Here is a 17,809-nt window from a genome sequence, read left to right as displayed (position 1 = left end):
GTCTGCCTCCATTACCAATTCAATGTTGCCCAAATTCTATGCTTTCTAAGCAAAATAAGATGTCAAAAGAAAGTGTGACTAATGTAAAATCTCATGCACAATTAAATATTCCCTGACTATTTTAGCCATATTGAAGCACTTTTTATTTAACGGAAGTCCTTTATGAATGCAGCAGAACGAACAAGGTAGTCCAGCACTCTTAGACAGATGCTGACAGCCCAAGTCATCCAGTTTTCAAAACCTGCTGTATTTTTTAAAAATAAATTTGTGTAAAGTAAGCTTTTTTTTATAATTCTTGGCATTTTTAATTCTTTATGATTATTTATCCAAATCTGAATGCATGCTATATGCTTCCCTTCAGGACATTTTGTGGTGCTATTCTTGTTGTCTACAGTGTTCTTGAAATGAATATGAAAATGATAGATCCTATTTGTGAGGAGAGGACACAGACCTCAGTTACCAGCAGTTAACCTCGGTCTGGAAGTAGATGATCCTGCTCCGGAAGTACCATCAGAATATCAGTGGTAGTCTCAGTGTCTATCTATGTCATTCACCTCACTTCCTCTCATCACATAGGCATTCTATCATCTCACATCATCGCAAGAAGAAGGATGGCGAGTGTGGTGCAAAGAGATATTTTAAGAGAGAGACAGATAGGGAGAAACCACATTTCCACAACTTTTGTTACAGTACATTATTAAAATTATTTTGTTATTATTGTTGCTAACCTTTTGGTGTGCCTGATTTCTAAATTAAATTTTATCATAGGTATGTATAGATAAGAAAACACAGTGCACCTAGGGTACAGTGCTATAAGTGGTTTCAGGCATCTGCTGGAGGTCTTGGAACATATCCCCTCCATAAGAGAGAACTAACTACTGTATTCAGAGAAATTTAAGTAACTGAGTCTATTTGAAGCACAAAAGAAGATGAGGCCGGAGAATTTTTCCATGAGTAGATGAACAAAGTCTTTTGTACACCATGCAGCAGATATTAAATTTTCTTCTGTAGGCTCAGGAAAGGCTGAGCCATGATTACACTTATCTTTGTATGGGTGGAGTTTTTTTTTTGTTTATTAAAAAAAAGGGGGTGACTAGACACATTTCTTCATATCTCCATTCATTCTCTCAGTGAGGACTGACTGAGTGCCTAGCATGTGTCAGACATTGTGTTCAGTGATATAGGACACAAATTAGAACAGGCTTAGTCTCTGTTAATAGAGCTGATGTTCTAATTGAGAAAAAAATTTTAAATTACAGATTTAATGTGTTATAAAAGAGAAGAACATTGCTGTGAATGCTTTCAACAGGTGGATTAAGCATAGTGAAATACTGAAGGTGTAGTATACAAGATAAATAAAAGCGAACCAAGTGAGGATTTAAGGGTAGGTTTTCCAGATACTGGAAAAAGCCTGCACAAATTCTAGTGGTATACCAAAGTACTGCTATTTTGAAGGGCTAAGGACAGATATATATATATATTTTAATTTTTTTTCAACGTTTATTTATTTTTGGGGGGGACAGAGAGAGACAGACCATGAACGGGGGAGGGGCAGAGAGAGAGGGAGACACAGAATCGGAAACAGGCTCCAGGCTCTGAGCCATCAGCCCAGAGCCTGACGCGGGGCTCGAACTCCCGGACAGCGAGATCGTGACCTGGCTAAAGTCGGACGCTTAACCGACTGCGCCACACAGGCACCCCAGGACAGATATTTTTTTTAAAATAGGAAATCATTTATGAGAAAGTACCAAAAATACATGGTTTGTGATATTAACATCAAACAAGGCAAAATTCAAGGCACTGCATGCTGAAACTAAAATTATATAAACTAAAAACATACAATTAAAATATAAAGCAAAAGCTATTAGGATTGGATACAAAATTGATAAATCCATAATTATATTCTATTTCTATAACTCTTCACTTGCACTGTTTGAAAAATTAAGAGAAAAAAGACAAAGTTTCAATAATATAATTATTAAAACTGAATTAGTATTTTTATAATAACTATCATACTATACAAACTGAATGTTCTATTATACAAACAAAAGTATTTTTTTCAGGCTTTCTGGAAAATATTTTCAAGAGTGTTCACAAACTAAACTAGAAAATAAAAAGTCTCTGTTTTGTAGATATATTCCAGTCAGCATAAATAATTTAGATATTTTCAGACAATAATAAAGAAAATATGATAATCTATGAGAGGTGTTTAAATATATTTTATTTTATTTTATTTCAGAGAAAGAGAGAGAGAGAGCACATGAGTGGGGGAGAGGAGCAGAGAGGCAAAGGGAGATAGAGAATCTTAAGCAGAATCCATGCTCATCACAGAGCCCAACACAGGGATTGATCCCACGACCCTGGGATCATGACCGGAGCTGAAATCAAGAGTTGGATGCTCAACCGACTGGGCCATCCAGGTGCCCTGAAAATCTATGAGAGGTGTTTAAACACACAAAATTCTTCAATAAATTATTACTTTTTTAAAAATCCAATGTAATTACAGTTCATATAAGACAACAAAGATGAGTATTCGATATATGGACCCAAAGAGTTTTGGCCAAAACGTAATACATAGACTTAATTGATTCATTATTGAGCCAAACAGAGAGGGGGAAGAGAGAGAGAGAGAAAGCAGAATTGGAAGCAGAAGCAGGAGGAAGAAAAAAGGAAGAGAAATATGGAGACAAGGAAGAAAGTAGGAATGGCTATAGTTATGATTTTAAAATATGGTAGAATTTTTTTGTAGTTTCAAGTTTTTAATTAAATTCTAGTAGTTAATATAATAGTGTAATATTAGTTTCAGGAGCGCAATTTGGTGATTCATCACTTTAATGTAGAATTTCTTGATAATAAATTTGATAATCTGGATTTCACTTAAAAAAAAATCCAGGGGCGCCTGGGTGGCGCAGTCGGTTAAGCGTCCGACTTCAGCCAGGTCACGATCTCGCGGTCCGGGAGTTCGAGCCCCGCGTCGGGCTCTGGGCTGATGTCTCAGAACCTGGAGCCTGTTTCTGATTCTGTGTCTCCCTCTCTCTCTGCCCCTCCCCCGTTCATGCTCTGTCTCCCTCTGTCCCAAAAATAAATAAACGTTGAAAAAAAATTAAAAAAAAAAATCCAAGGAGGGGTGCCTGGGTGGCTCAGTCGATTGGGCGTCTGACTTCTGCTCAGGTCATGATCTCGTGGTCCGTGAGTTTGAGCCCCGCATCGGGCTCTGGGCTGACAGCTCAGAGCCTGGAGCCTGTTTCGGATTCTGTGTCTCCCTCTCTCTCTGACCCTCCCCTGCTCATGCTCTGTCTCTCTCTGTCTCAAAAATAAATAAAACGCTAATAAAAATTAAAAAAAAATCCAAGGAAATATAAATATCCAAACTGAAAATGAAGAAAAATATGGAATAAAAATAAACGTGGTACTAACATGAAACATTTTTTTAAAGTTTTTATTTACCAGGTTGCGGCAAGATGGCGGCTTAGGAGGACGCTGGGCTCACCACACGTCCTGCTGATCACTTAGATTCCATCTACACCTGCCTAAATAACCCAGAAAACCGCCAGAGGATTAGCAGAACAGAGTCGCCGGAGCCAAACGCAGACGAGAGGCCCATGGAAGACGGTAGGAAGGGCGGCGAGGCGGTGTGCTCTCCACGGACTGGCGGGAGGGAGCCGGGGCGGAGGGGCGGCTCGCCGGCCAAGCAGAGCCCCCGAGTCGGGCTTGCAAAAGCGGAGGGGCCGGGCGGACTGTGTTCCGACAGCAAGCGCGACTTAGCGTCTGGGAGGTCAGAAATTAACAGCTCTGCTCGGAAAGCGGGAAGGCTAGAGGACAAAGGGAGGGAGAGCTGCTGAGCCCCCCGACAACAGAGCTCAGTTTGGTGGGGAACAAAGGCGCTCGCCAGCGCCATTTCCCCCGCCCATCCCCCAGCCGAAATCCCAAAGGGAACCGGTTCCTGCCAGGGAACTTGCTCGCTCCGCGCAAACACCCAACTCTGCGCTTCTGCGGAGCCAAACCTCCGGCAGCGGATCTGACTCCCTCCCGCTGCCACAGGGCCCCTCCTGAAGTGGATCACCTAAGGAGAAGCGATCTAAGCCTGCCCCTCCTGCCCCCGAGCACCTTGCCTACCCACCCCAGCTAATACGCCAGATCCCCAGCATCACAAGCCTGGCAGGGTGCAAGTAGCCCAGAAGAGCCACACCACCCCACAGTGAATCCCGCCCCTAGGAGAGGGGAAGAGAAGGCACACACCAGTCTGACTGTGGCCCCAGCGGTGGGCTGGGGGCAGACATCAGGTCTGACTGCGGCCCCGCCCACCAACTCCAGGTATACACCACAGCACAGGGGAAGTGCCCTGCAGGTCCTCACCACGCCAGGGACTATCCAAAATGACCAAGCGGAAGAACTCCCCTCAGAAGAATCTCCAGGAAATAACAACAGCTAATGAGCTGATCAAAAAGGATTTAAATAATATAACAGAAAGTGAATTTAGAATAATAGTCATAAAATTAATCGCTGGGCTTGAAAACAGTATACAGGACAGCAGAGAATCTCTTGCTACAGAGATCAAGGGACTAAGGAACAGTCACGAGGAGCTGAAAAACGCTTTAAACGAAATGCATAACAAAATGGAAACCACCACAGCTCAGCTTGAAGAGGCAGAGGAGAGAATAGGTGAACTAGAAGATAAAGTTATGGAAAAAGAGGAAGCTGAGAAAAAGAGAGATAAAAAAATCCAGGAGTATGAGGGGAAAATTAGAGAATTAAGTGATACACTAAAAAGAAATAATATACGCATAATTGGTATCCCAGAGGAGGAAGAGAGAGGGAAAGGTGCTGAAGGGGTACTTGAAGAAATCATAGCTGAGAACTTCCCTGAACTGGGGAAGGAAAAAGGCATTGAAATCCAAGAGGCACAGAGAACTCCCTTCAGACGTAACTTGAATCGATCTTCTGCACGACATATCATAGTGAAACTGGCAAAATACAAGGATAAAGAGAAAATTCTGAAAGCAGCAAGGGGTAAATGTGCCCTCACATATAAAGGGAGACCTATAAGACTCGTGACTGATCTCTCTTTTGAAACTTGGCAGGCCAGAAAGAATTGGCACGAGATTTTCAGGGTGCTAGACAGAAAAAATATGCAGCCGAGAATCCTTTATCCAGCAAGTCTGTCATTTAGAATAGAAGGAGAGATAAAGGTCTTCCCAAACAAACAAAAACTGAAGGAATTTGTCACCACTAAACCAGCCCTACAAGAGATCCTAAGGGGGACCCTGTGAGACAAAGTCCCAGAGACATCACTATAAGCATAAAACATACAGACATCACAATGACTCTAAACCCGTATCTTTCTATAATAACACTGAATGTAAATGGATTAAATGCGCCAACGAAAAGACATAGGGTATCAGAATGGATAAAAAAACAAGACCCATCTATTTGCTGTCTACAAGAGACTCATTTTAGACCTGAGGACACCTTTAGATTGAGAGTGAGGGGATGGAGAACTATTTATCATGCGACTGGAAGCCAAAAGAAAGCTGGAGTAGCCATACTTATATCAGACAAACTAGACTTTAAATTAAAGGCTGTAACAAGAGATGAAGAAGGACATTATATAATAGTTACAGGGTCTATCCATCAGGAAGAGCTAACAATTATCAATGTCTATGCACCGAATACCGGAGCCCCCAAATATATAAAACAATTACTCATAAACATAAGCAACCTTATTGATAAGAATGTGGTAATTGCAGGGGACTTTAATACACCACTTACAGAAATGGATAGATCATCTAGACACACGGTCAATAAAGAAACAAGGGCCCTGAATGAGACATTGGATGAGATGGACTTGACAGATATATTTAGAACTCTGCATCCCAAAGCAACAGAATATACTTTCTTCTCGAGTGCACATGGAACATTCTCCAAGATAGATCATATACTGGGTCACAAAACAGCCCTTCATAAGTTTACAAGAATTGAAATTATACCATGCTTACTTTCAGACCACAATGCCATGAAGCTTGAAATCAACCACAGGAAAAAGTCTGGAAAACCTCCAAAAGCATGGAGGTTAAAGAACACCCTACTAACGAATGAGTGGGTCAACCAGGCAATTAGAGAAGAAATTAAAAAATATATGGAGACAAACGAAAATGAAAATACAACAATCCAAACGCTTTGGGACGCAGCAAAGGCAGTCCTGAGAGGAAAATACATTGCAATCCAGGCCTATCTCAAGAAACAAGAAAAATCCCAAATACAAAATCTAACAGCACACCTAAAGGAACTAGAAGCAGAACAGCAAAGGCAGCCTAAGCCCAGCAGAAGAAGAGAAATAATAAAGATCAGAGCAGAAATAAACAATATAGAAACTAAAAAAACTGTAGAGCAGATCAACGAAACCAAGAGTTGGTTTTTTGAAAAAATAAACAAAATTGAAAAACCTCTAGCCAGGCTTCTCAAAAAGAAAAGGGAGATGACCCAAATAGATAAAATCATGAATGAAAATGGAATGATTACAACCAATCCCTCAGAGATACAAACAATTATCAGGGAATACTATGAAAACTTATATGCCAACAAATTGGACAACCTGGAAGAAATGGACGAATTCCTGAACACCCACACGCTTCCAAAACTCAATCAGGAGGAAATAGAAAGCTTGAACAGACCCATAACCAGCGAAGAAATTGAATCGGTTATCAAAAATCTCCCAACAAATAAGAGTCCAGGACCAGATGGCTTCCCAGGGGAGTTCTACCAGACGTTTAAAGCAGAGATCATACCTATCCTTCTCAAGCTATTCCAAGAAATAGAAAGGGAAGGAAAACTTCCAGACTCATTCTATGAAGCCAGTATTACTTTGATTCCTAAACCAGACAGAGACCCAGTAAAAAAAGAGAACTACAGGCCAATATCCCTGATGAATATGGATGCAAAAATTCTCAATAAGATACTAGCAAATCGAATTCAACGGCATATAAAAAGAATTATTCACCATGATCAAGTGGGATTCATTCCTGGGATGCAGGGCTGGTTCAACATTCGCAAATCAATCAACGTGATACATCACATTAACAAAAAAAGAGAGAAGAACCATATGATCCTGTCAATCGATGCAGAAAAGGCCTTCGACAAAATCCAGCACCCTTTCTTAATAAAAACCCTTGAGAAAGTCGGGATAGAAGGAACATACTTAAAGATCACAAAAGCCATTTATGAAAAGCCCACAGCTAACATCATCCTTAACGGGGAAAAACTGAAAGCTTTTTCCCTGAGATCAGGAACACGACAAGGATGCCCACTCTCACCGCTGCTGTTTAACATAGTGCTGGAAGTTCTAGCATCAGCAATCAGACAACAAAAGGAAATCAAAGGCATCAAAATTGGCAAAGATGAAGTCAAGCTTTCGCTTTTTGCAGATGACATGATATTATACATGGAAAATCCGATAGACTCCACCAAAAGTCTGCTAGAACTGATACAGGAATTCAGCAAAGTTGCAGGATACAAAATCAATGTACAGAAATCAGTTGCATTCTTATACACTAACAATGAAGCAACAGAAAGACAAATAAAGAAACTGATCCCATTCACAATTGCACCAAGAAGCATAAAATACCTAGGAATAAATCTAACCAAAGATGTAAAGGATCTGTATGCTGAAAACTATAGAAAGCTTCTGAAGGAAATTGAAGAAGATTTAAAGAAATGGAAAGACATTCCCTGCTCATGGATTGGAAAAATAAATATTGTCAAAATGTCAATACTACCCAAAGCTATCTACACATTCAATGCAATCCCAATCAAAATTGCACCAGCATTCTTCTCGAAACTAGAACAAGCAATCCTAAAATTCATATGGAACCACACAAGGCCCCGAATAGCCAAAGGAATTTTGAAGAAGAAGACCAAAGCAGGAGGCATCACAATCCCAGACTTTAGCCTCTACTACAAAGCTGTCATCATCAAGACAGCATGGTATTGGCACCAAAACAGACACATAGACCAATGGAATAGAATAGAAACCCCAGAACTAGACCCACAAAAGTATGGCCAACTCATCTTTGACAAAGCAGGAAAGAACATCCAATGGAAAAAAGACAGCCTCTTTAACAAATGGTGCTGGGAGAACTGGACAGCAACATGCAGAAGGTTGAAACTAGACCACTTTCTCACACCATTCACAAAAATAAACTCAAAATGGATAAAGGACCTAAATGTGAGCCAGGAAACCATCAAAACCTTAGAGGAGAAAGCAGGAAAAGACCTCTCTGACCTCAGCCGTAGCAATCTCTTACTTGACACATCCCCAAAGGCAAGGGAATTAAAAGCAAAAGTGAATTCCTGGGACCTTATGAAGATAAAAAGCTTCTGCACAGCAAAGGAAACAACCAACAAAACTAAAAGGCAACCAACGGAATGGGAAAAGATATTCGCAAATGACATATCGGACAAAGGGCTAGTATCCAAAATCTATCAAGAGCTCACCAAACTCCACACCCGAAAAACAAATAACCCAGTGAAGAAATGGGCAGAAAACATGAATAGACACTTCTCTAAAGAAGACATCCGGATGGCCAACAGGCACATGAAAAGATGTTCAGCGTCGCTCCTTATCAGGGAAATACAAATCAAAACCACACTCAGGTATCACCTCACGCCAGTCAGAGTGGCCAAAATGAACAAATCAGGAGACTATAGATGCTGGAGAGGATGTGGAGAAATGGGAACCCTCTTGCACTGTTGGTGGGAATGCAAATTGGTGCAGCCGCTCTGGAAAGCAGTGTGGAGGTTCCTCAGAAAATTAAAAATAGACCTACCCTATGACCCAGCAATAGCACTGCTAGGAATTTATCCAAGGGATACAGGAGCACTGATGCATAGGGCCACTTGTACACCAATGTCATAGCAGCACTCTCAACAATAGCCAAATTATGGAAAGAGCCTAAATGTCCATCAACTGATGAATGGATAAAGAAATTGTGGCTTATATACACAATGGAATATTACATGGCAATGAGAAAAAATGAAATATGGCCTTTTGTAGCAACGTGGATGGAACTGGAGAGTGTGATGCTAAGTGAAATAAGCCATACAGAGAAAGACAGATACCATATGGTCTCACTCTTATGTGGATCCTGAGAAACTTAACAGGAACCCATGGGGGAGGGGAAGGAAAAAAAAAAAAAAAGAGGTTAGAGTGGGAGAGAGCCAAAGCATAAGAGACTGTTAAAAACTGAGAACAAACTGAGGGTTGATGGGGGGTGGGAGGGAGGAGAGGGTGGGTGATGGGTATTGAGGAGGGCACCTTTTGGGATGAGCACTGGGTGTTGTATGGAAACCAATTTGTCAATAAATTTCAGAAAAAAAAATGAATTAAAAGAGAAAAAATAAAGAATGTTTCAATAAGTAAAAAAAAAAAATAAAGTTTTTATTTACTTATTTTGAGAGAGACAGAGACAGCAAAAGTGGGAGAGATCAGAGAGAGGGAGAGAGAGAATCCCAAGCAGGCTCCACACTGCCAGTGCAGGTCTCAAACCCATGAAGCTATGATATTATGACCTGAAGCAAAACCAAGAGTCAGACGCTTAACAGACTGAGCCACCCAGGCACCCAAAATTGCAGTATTTTTAAATGTTTATTTGTTTATTTTGAGAAAGAGAGAGAGAGTGGGGGAGGGGCAGAGAGAGGAAGAGAGAATCCGAAGCAGGCTCTGCACTGTCAGCGCAGAACCCCACACCCCAGGTGACTACGTGAACTGTGAGATCATGACCTGAGCTGAAATTAAGAGTTGGACACTCAACCAACTGAGCTACTCAGGGGTCCCTTAAATGTTTTTAGAGTATCAACCAAGATGGAAACATTTCATTTATTTTATAAAGTCAGCAAAAGAGATGCCAATAACTGATAATGGTAACAAAGCAAAGGGAATTATAGGACAATTTCACTAATGACAAAAAATTATTTATAAAATGCAATCAAAACTAATCAGGATATTAAAAATTTGATCATAAGTGAGCCTGGGTGTCTCAGTCTGTTCAGCATCTGACTTCAGCTCAGGTTCACGATCTCGTGGCTCATGAGTTCAAGCCCTGCATTGAGCTCTGTGCTGACAGCTCAGAACCTGGAACCTGCTTTGGATTCTGTGTCTCCCTCTCTCTCTGCCCCTGCCCCGCTCACAATCTCTCTTTCTCAAAAATAAACATTAAAAATTTTAAAAAACTAATAAAAATAAATTAAAGCTTGATCATAGACAGGAATCCTCTTGGAATGAAAGACTATATTGGTAGGTATTTATTTAAGAAATTAATTAATTTAATGTAATATATTAGTAATATAAAGTGAGAATAATTAATGCAATATAACTAAATAAATATAATCTGATAGAGTGTGCCACCTATTACCAAGTATAGTCTAAATACTCTTAGTGACTGAGCAAACTATATATAGGGGGTATTACACTAAGTGAAATAAGTCAGACAAAGAAAAACAAATACCACATGATTTCACTGACATGTAGAATCTAAAACATAAACAAACAAAAACAAACAGATACATAACTACAGATAAGAAGATAAAGATGATTAAGAAGTGAAACTTCCACTTATAAAATAAGTAAGTCACAGAGATGAAAAGTACAGAATAAGGAATATAGTCAATAATATTGCAAAAATGTTTTATGGTGACCACACTAATCGTGATGAATGAGCATTGATGTATAGAGTGTCAAATCAATATGTTATATACCTGAAACTAATATAATATTGTACATTAATTATACTTCAATAAAATAAAAATAAAGGAGAATGTAAATACAATAGAATTAACTAAATTGCTATTATCTATACTTAATAAAAAAGAAAATTAGAGACATTTTATATTAATAAAAATTTAACAAAATATCAGGATAACAAGTTGAGAGTCTAAATAGTGATTTGTAATTTTCATTAGAAATTAGTTTTTTTGTGAATTCATTACACAATTCATTAAGTCAAGAAACAAATATAAATCACATTAGTAGTGCAAATTAGAGAATTAAATAATCAAAATTTGAAGATAAAATTAATCCCAAAAGATTGAATTCAAAGTACACATAAAGTTAGTAAGATGATTCAATTTGGTGACAAGACACAAGATAAATAACCCAAAACCTATGTTATGGAAGAATTAGAAAACACAAAAGAGAGGTCCCTGGGTGGCTCAGTAGGTTAAGCATCTGACTCTCGATTTTGGCTCAGGTCATAATCTCACGGTTCATCAGTTTGAGCCCTGCATCTGGCTCTGCACTGATGAGTGGAACCTGCTTACGATTTTCTCTCTCTTCCTTTCTCTGCCTCTCCCCCACTCTCTCTCTCAAAATAAATAAACTTTAAAAAAAGAAAATGCAAAAGTGATCTTTTTACAATAGCCCAAAGCATAACATATCAATGGATCACTAAATTCTACACCTGAAATTAATATTACACTGTATATTAGTTAACTGGATTTTAAATAAAAACTCAATGACTTATTAAAATATAAAAAGTATAGCAAATCAAGTGTAACCTTCACTAAAGATACGCTAGATGTAAAGCTATATTATTCTTAATTCAAGAGAATGAATGTTTATAGATAGAATTTATTCTGCAATTACTTAATTTAAAATTTGCATATATTGGTATTGTGTATTTAGAACATATTCCATGTTATCGTATCAAGTTGGAATGCACATTAAATAAAAAAAATACTTTAAACTCAATTACAGGGATATATTAACCAAGTCTCTTTTCCCTAGATGTCTTTTCATTATTTTTCTGATCTTTATATAAATGTGCATGAAATGGGGGTGTTTCTGATACTATCTGTAAATATGCAACATATAAAAATAATTTTAAATCCTCTATATTAATTTATCATATGTCTACCCTAGACTTCAAATATATACGGTTTTAATCATTATACACTATTCCTTCGTATGGATTTCTTCCTTTAAAAAACACTATTGCTCATTATTCAATAATCCTAACTTAGTACATAGACCAGAAGCTAATTTAAGTTATAAGGTTCAGTAAGTATCATTGACTTAGTCAAAAAGATGCATGTATGTATACATTGATACGCATATGTGTGTGTGTATGTGTGCATGGATGTGTTTTCACTGTGATGACCATCCTTCTATGTAGTTACTCCATCAGTATGCATTCCTACAAGAGGTATGGGGATATTTAAAGCCATTGACGCATGCTGTCAGGTTAATTGCCAGATGGTTGTTATCAGCACCAAATGCAGTCTATGCAAGTATTCACCCCTCCACACTCAAGGAAGACTAAGACTGTATGTATGTGTATGTGTACATATGCACAAGCTTACCAAATATGAATATATGTTATATGATACATGTGTATATATAACATATGTATGTTATATGTAATATATAATACTTTGATTATAAGCTATATTGAGTATGTTTGCAAATATTTAAGAAAATTTTCTTCTATTTATGCCTTTAACCTATTATTTCTATTGGGATGTTACTTTTCTATGTTTTATATTTTAACAGCTGCATGCATATTGGAATGGCTTTGTTTTGCCATATTAATTTCTCTTTCACACAATAAAAACAGCTACCTATAGTAAATGCAGGCTTGATCATGCCATTTATTTGCTTAAAAACATAATGCATATTCGTGTGTGTGTGAGTGTGTGTGTGTGTGTGCATGTGTGTGTACTCAAAGTCCTCAGCATAGCACATAAGGTCATCCATGACATGCTTGTATCATGTTAAACTCACATTCCAAGCATCAAGTCATTTTAAATTTCTTCATTTTTACCCGTATGTTAAATATGACAGTAATACCCTTACCAGAATTCTTCACTTAATTTGCCCCTAGTTCTCTTTTAAACCATCTTTTTTTTTTCCCTGTAGAACCAACAGTCTGGGCTTAATTTTTTGTTCCTGTATTTATAGAATCCTATAAAACATCTAATGCATCCCTTAATATAGCATAAGTAAATTTCTGTTCTGAAACATTTTATTTATAATTGAACAAAAAACCCTCAAAGTTACAGACACCAAGCAATTAAACACTTATTCATAACTTAAATGAAATGCAAAACTCTTTCTGAAGATAGCATATGTCTTATAATGAAAATGTGGTTCAATGGAAGAGATGCTTGAACACTAGTAACAGAATCTTTTATTAATGCCTTTTTTTAATTTTTTTAAGTTTATTTATTTTGAGAGAGAGAGAAAGCACAAGTGGAGGAGGGACAGAGAGAGGGGAGAGAATGAGAATCCCAAGCAAGCTCTGCACCGTCAGCACCGTGCCTGACACTGGGCTCTAATCCACAAACCATGAGATCATAACCTGAGCTTATTTGGATGCTTAACTTATTTGGAGCTTATTTGGATGCTTACTTGGATGCTTAACTAACTGAGCCACCCAGGTGCCCCAATGCCTTTTTTAAATAAATTGCCTCATTTTATATTAGCGACTTGCAATTATATTCAAAGTGATGGATCTCATATTAAATATGCTACCTGTTTGTGGAAATATGTGTGGGAGATTTAAATATCATATAAGTAATAGTAATAAGGTGATTACATAGCAGCATATCATAGTACTAAACAGCTAATTTTACTTGGCTACTCATATGTAAACTGGTTGGCTTTTCATTAGATAAGTTTTTGTTTGTCTTTGTCTTTGAAAGTGTAAGGTTTTCATCAGTGGAAAACATAGTTTTATAAACTGCATTTACGGAAAGATAGTATTTTAGTTAGATGTCTTATTGACTGCTTCTCTTTTTGCATTTAAGAAATTGACTTAACTTCAGAAGGCAAATGAAAAAGGGTAACGTTAAAAGAAAATGTAGATAAAAATTTAATGTATCTAAAAATGTATAGTTAGTATTATGGTAAGCTGGAATTTCTTTGAAAGTGCATATGGAGAATGAAATGAGACATTTAAAATATACTATTTTTAGGAAGGAAAGCTATGTAAGATATGTCAAGTACATTGCCTGCCATGTGCCAAATTCAAAGCCACTTTTAAGTAAAACTGTCACTTGCTGGGCACTGATTGAAGATGATTCTCCCCACTGACTACACAGCTTCCCAACCTAGTGTCTCACATTAACTAAGTAGGCTATATAGTGTCCAGCTTACATTGGGGAATATGACTCAGAAACTGGCCAGGAATCTATGGTCTTAATTTATATAAGCTGATGAAATGAGATGATCAGATTCTTTTCAGGACTAATTTGAATCAAGAAATCATGTTAAAAAACGAAGAACACAGAGAACCAGAATTATAAGAATGCAGAGCAAAAGGCACCATTATGTAGATTCAGAGCCCCTGATAATTTGTGAGACTGAAGAGAACTCAGAGTATGAAAGGGACTCTCCCATGGGATAGGAAGAGAGTCAGCAGGTGTCTTAGGATATCAGTTTCTGGATTCTGAATGTGGATACATCCCTCATTGCTTCACATTGCCAGTTTAACAATCACATCACTTTAAAAATAACCTATACTTAACCAAATAGAACTTACTCTGGCAACCAAGTAGTCTCATTGAAACCAAGGCAATGTAAGAATTGTTCCTCTGTCAAAAGATTAAAGCCACGACACAAAACAAATAAAAATTATATCCATTTTTCTAGGGCACATGGCTGGCTCAGTCAGAAGAGCCCGTGACTCTTGATCTCGAGGTCCTGAGTTCGAGCCCCAAGTTGGATGTAGAGATTACTTAGATAAATAAATAAATACACTTAACAACAACAACAAAAAAACTATATCCATCTTTCCTTCCAATGCCAAATCAAGTAAGCTTATATCTGTAGTAGTTATCACATGATGTGTTAAAAAATTATCTGACTTAGTGGCTTAAAACAACAACAACACATTTATGGTATCTGTGGTGGAGACTTGCCTAAGAGAGTTCTGATTTGGGATATCTCATGAGGCTCCAGTCATCTGAAAGCTTGACTTAGATTGGAAGATCCACTTCTGGGTGGCTCACTTACATGGCCGGCAATTTTGTGCTAGCTGTTGGCAGAAAGCCCCAGTTCACTACTTATGCGACTCTCCCCAAGGCTGCTTACATGTCCTCACATACTGACAGTTGGCTTCCTCCAACTGAGTGAGTGATCGAAGAGAGCATGGCAGAAGCCCAAATGCCCTTTTTGAACTGGCTCCAGAAATTATATACCTCCACCTCCACCCTACTCTATATGTGATTGAGAACTGATCTATTTCAATGGAAAATTATATAAGGGTGTGTATAATAGCAGAGAAGGATCATTAGGACAATCTCAGATACCACACAATGTTAGTGTAATAGGCTGCTTACTAACAAACATAACTTCAAGAAAAATTTTCTAGCTAACATCCTCCCATCCAGACTGCCAACACCTGAGCTTCTCTTAATAGAAATTCTAAGCCCACCATTGTCAGGAAGTGACTTGATTTTGATAATTCTTCACACAAATTATTGATTGTCATCTTTACATGATAAACAAGAAGCAATGATATTATTAAACAATTGTGGTGATTAGCTATGGGTATGTATGGGAAAATCTTTGCCTTCTAACTTACTTATATACCCTACCATTTCAAGTATATGGCAAGCAAAGTTACTTCCTCTTTTGCTTTAACTTTCTCACCTAGAAAATATACCAAATGGTTAGAGAATTACAAAATAAAATAAAGTGATTATAGTATTTGTTAAATATCACATGTCACATAATGAATTGTTCAATAGATCTTGATTATATAGTCGTATATATACAATAAAAATATTTATATATATCCCATATCTCCTAGGTAAAACTTGAGATAAATCATACCTATAGAAATTAAATTAATAGAAATGTTGCCAAAACAAGACCTTGCATAAAAGTATATCCTAGCTTATCATTAGGACTATCAGAGAGTCTCTCTTATTATCATCTGAGAAAACAAATTAATTAGAGATATAGACTATTTGGATATTAATTAGCATTATGCATAGGAAACATTGAAAAATGGTAGACTTTAAAGCTATTGCAATGCAGTATAATTTTTATAAGAGTATTATTTCTATAACTTTTATCACTTCTCTCATATATTGAACTTTTCACTATTTGATATTTATATGTCTACTTAGTATATTTATATTCATATGTTAACACACAAATATAATTATATTTAAATATAGAGTAAGTAAAATAAGAGATATGGAATCTTTGAAGGAAATTGACTACTTTAAAAACATTATTTATTAATAAAATAAAGATTTTAGGTAAATATTTCATGAGATTAATTAAAATTATAATTACAACCCTCAAATACATTAAATATCTTGATATTTATGAATTCTGGGTAAATTCTTAGTTTATAATTCAGTTAAAATTGCTCATCTTTAAAGATTTATAAACAGATTAGTAGCAGTGCAATAAAAGGCATCAGACACCCAAATGAATAACCACTGTAGTAGGCCATAAATTTAGCACCTGAAATTTCCATTAGTCACAAAATAAAAAGGAAAAAAAAAATATTGGACTTTACACTATCTGAGAAAGTGTTCAGGTAGAAAATGACATAATGACTCATAAAACAACAGAAGGTAAATTAACATAAATTAACAGGGGGTTACTGGTTCTTAGAACAAATTTCTAGGGGTACCTGGATGGCTCAAGTGGTTGAGTTCAAGTCTGACTCTTGGTTTCTGCTCAGATCATGATCTCACTGTTCATGGGTTCCATCGCTGCATTGGGCTCTGAGCTTACAGTGCAGAGCCTCCTTGGGATTCTCTGTCTCCCTCTCTCTCTGCCCCTCCCCCAATAAAGAAAAAAAGAACAGACTTCTATAGAAATTGAATGAAACAAGAAAAATTACATATGATAAAGATTTTAGGAAAATTCCATGAGCTAAAATTTTAAATTGCTTACAACAGTGATTGGCACATACTCAGACACACACATGTGTATGCACACACACCACAGATATGTTTATATGCATATGTACATATATATTTTTCTCTAAACATATCTTTAAAGATAGCAACTTTATATTGTGTCTCAAATGTGAAGCAACTTGCAGTAACAATTAGCATATATATATTGCTTTTTAATAAGGAGAAATAATACGATGTTTGTGTGTACACAGTATTGAGAAACACATTATTTAACATACCCCTTCTGTGCTGTCAGTTCAGAGCCTGGAGTCTGCTTCATATTCTGTGTCTCCTTCTCTCTCTGCCCCTCCCCCACTCACGCTCTGTCTCTCTCTCTATCAAAAAATGAATGAACGTTAAAAAAAAAAGACATTCTTTGTCAAAGACCAAATATTAAAAACCTTAGCAGGCCAATGACAAGTTCTGAAATAAACTCAAATTTGTCTCTTACAATACCTTCAAGTATTTGAAGTGTTTTTGTAAATTCTTTTAATGTTTATTTATTTTTGAGAGAGAGAGAGAGACAGAGCATGAGTGGGGGAGGGGCAGAGAGAGAGAGGGAGACACAGAATCCCAAGCAGGCTCCAGGCTTTGAGCTGTCAGCACAGAGCCTGATGGGAGGCTTGAACCTGCCGACCATGAGATCATGACCTGAGCCAAAGTTGGAGGTTTAACCAACTGAGCCACCCAGACACCTGTGAAATGTTGATTAAAGTGAATTTCATATTGTTTGGATTTTCTTATAGACACAATCGGCACCAGGCTTAGCACTCTGTTACAAAATTAAAATGTGATATTTTCAATCTGTTACATTTCCATTCTATAACAATAAGGTCACATGTAGTGGGACCGAAGGGATGACTAACTCTAGAACTGAATTCATTTTCCCCAAAGT

The 17,809-nt window shown here is 37.3% G+C and overlaps 1 protein-coding gene across 3 annotated transcripts in view; it reads right to left on the bottom strand.

The window, feature by feature from the left end:
- Positions 1-17,809, bottom strand: part of FSTL5 (follistatin like 5) — a 796,843-nt gene that overhangs the window by 114,831 nt on the left and 664,203 nt on the right. The window lies entirely within an intron of this gene.

The sequence above is a fragment of the Prionailurus bengalensis genome, chromosome B1 (genome assembly GCF_016509475.1).
Source record: "Prionailurus bengalensis isolate Pbe53 chromosome B1, Fcat_Pben_1.1_paternal_pri, whole genome shotgun sequence".
In the NCBI taxonomy this organism is placed as follows: Eukaryota; Metazoa; Chordata; class Mammalia; order Carnivora; family Felidae; genus Prionailurus; species Prionailurus bengalensis.
This window is presented reverse-complemented; position numbering and strand designations above follow the sequence as displayed.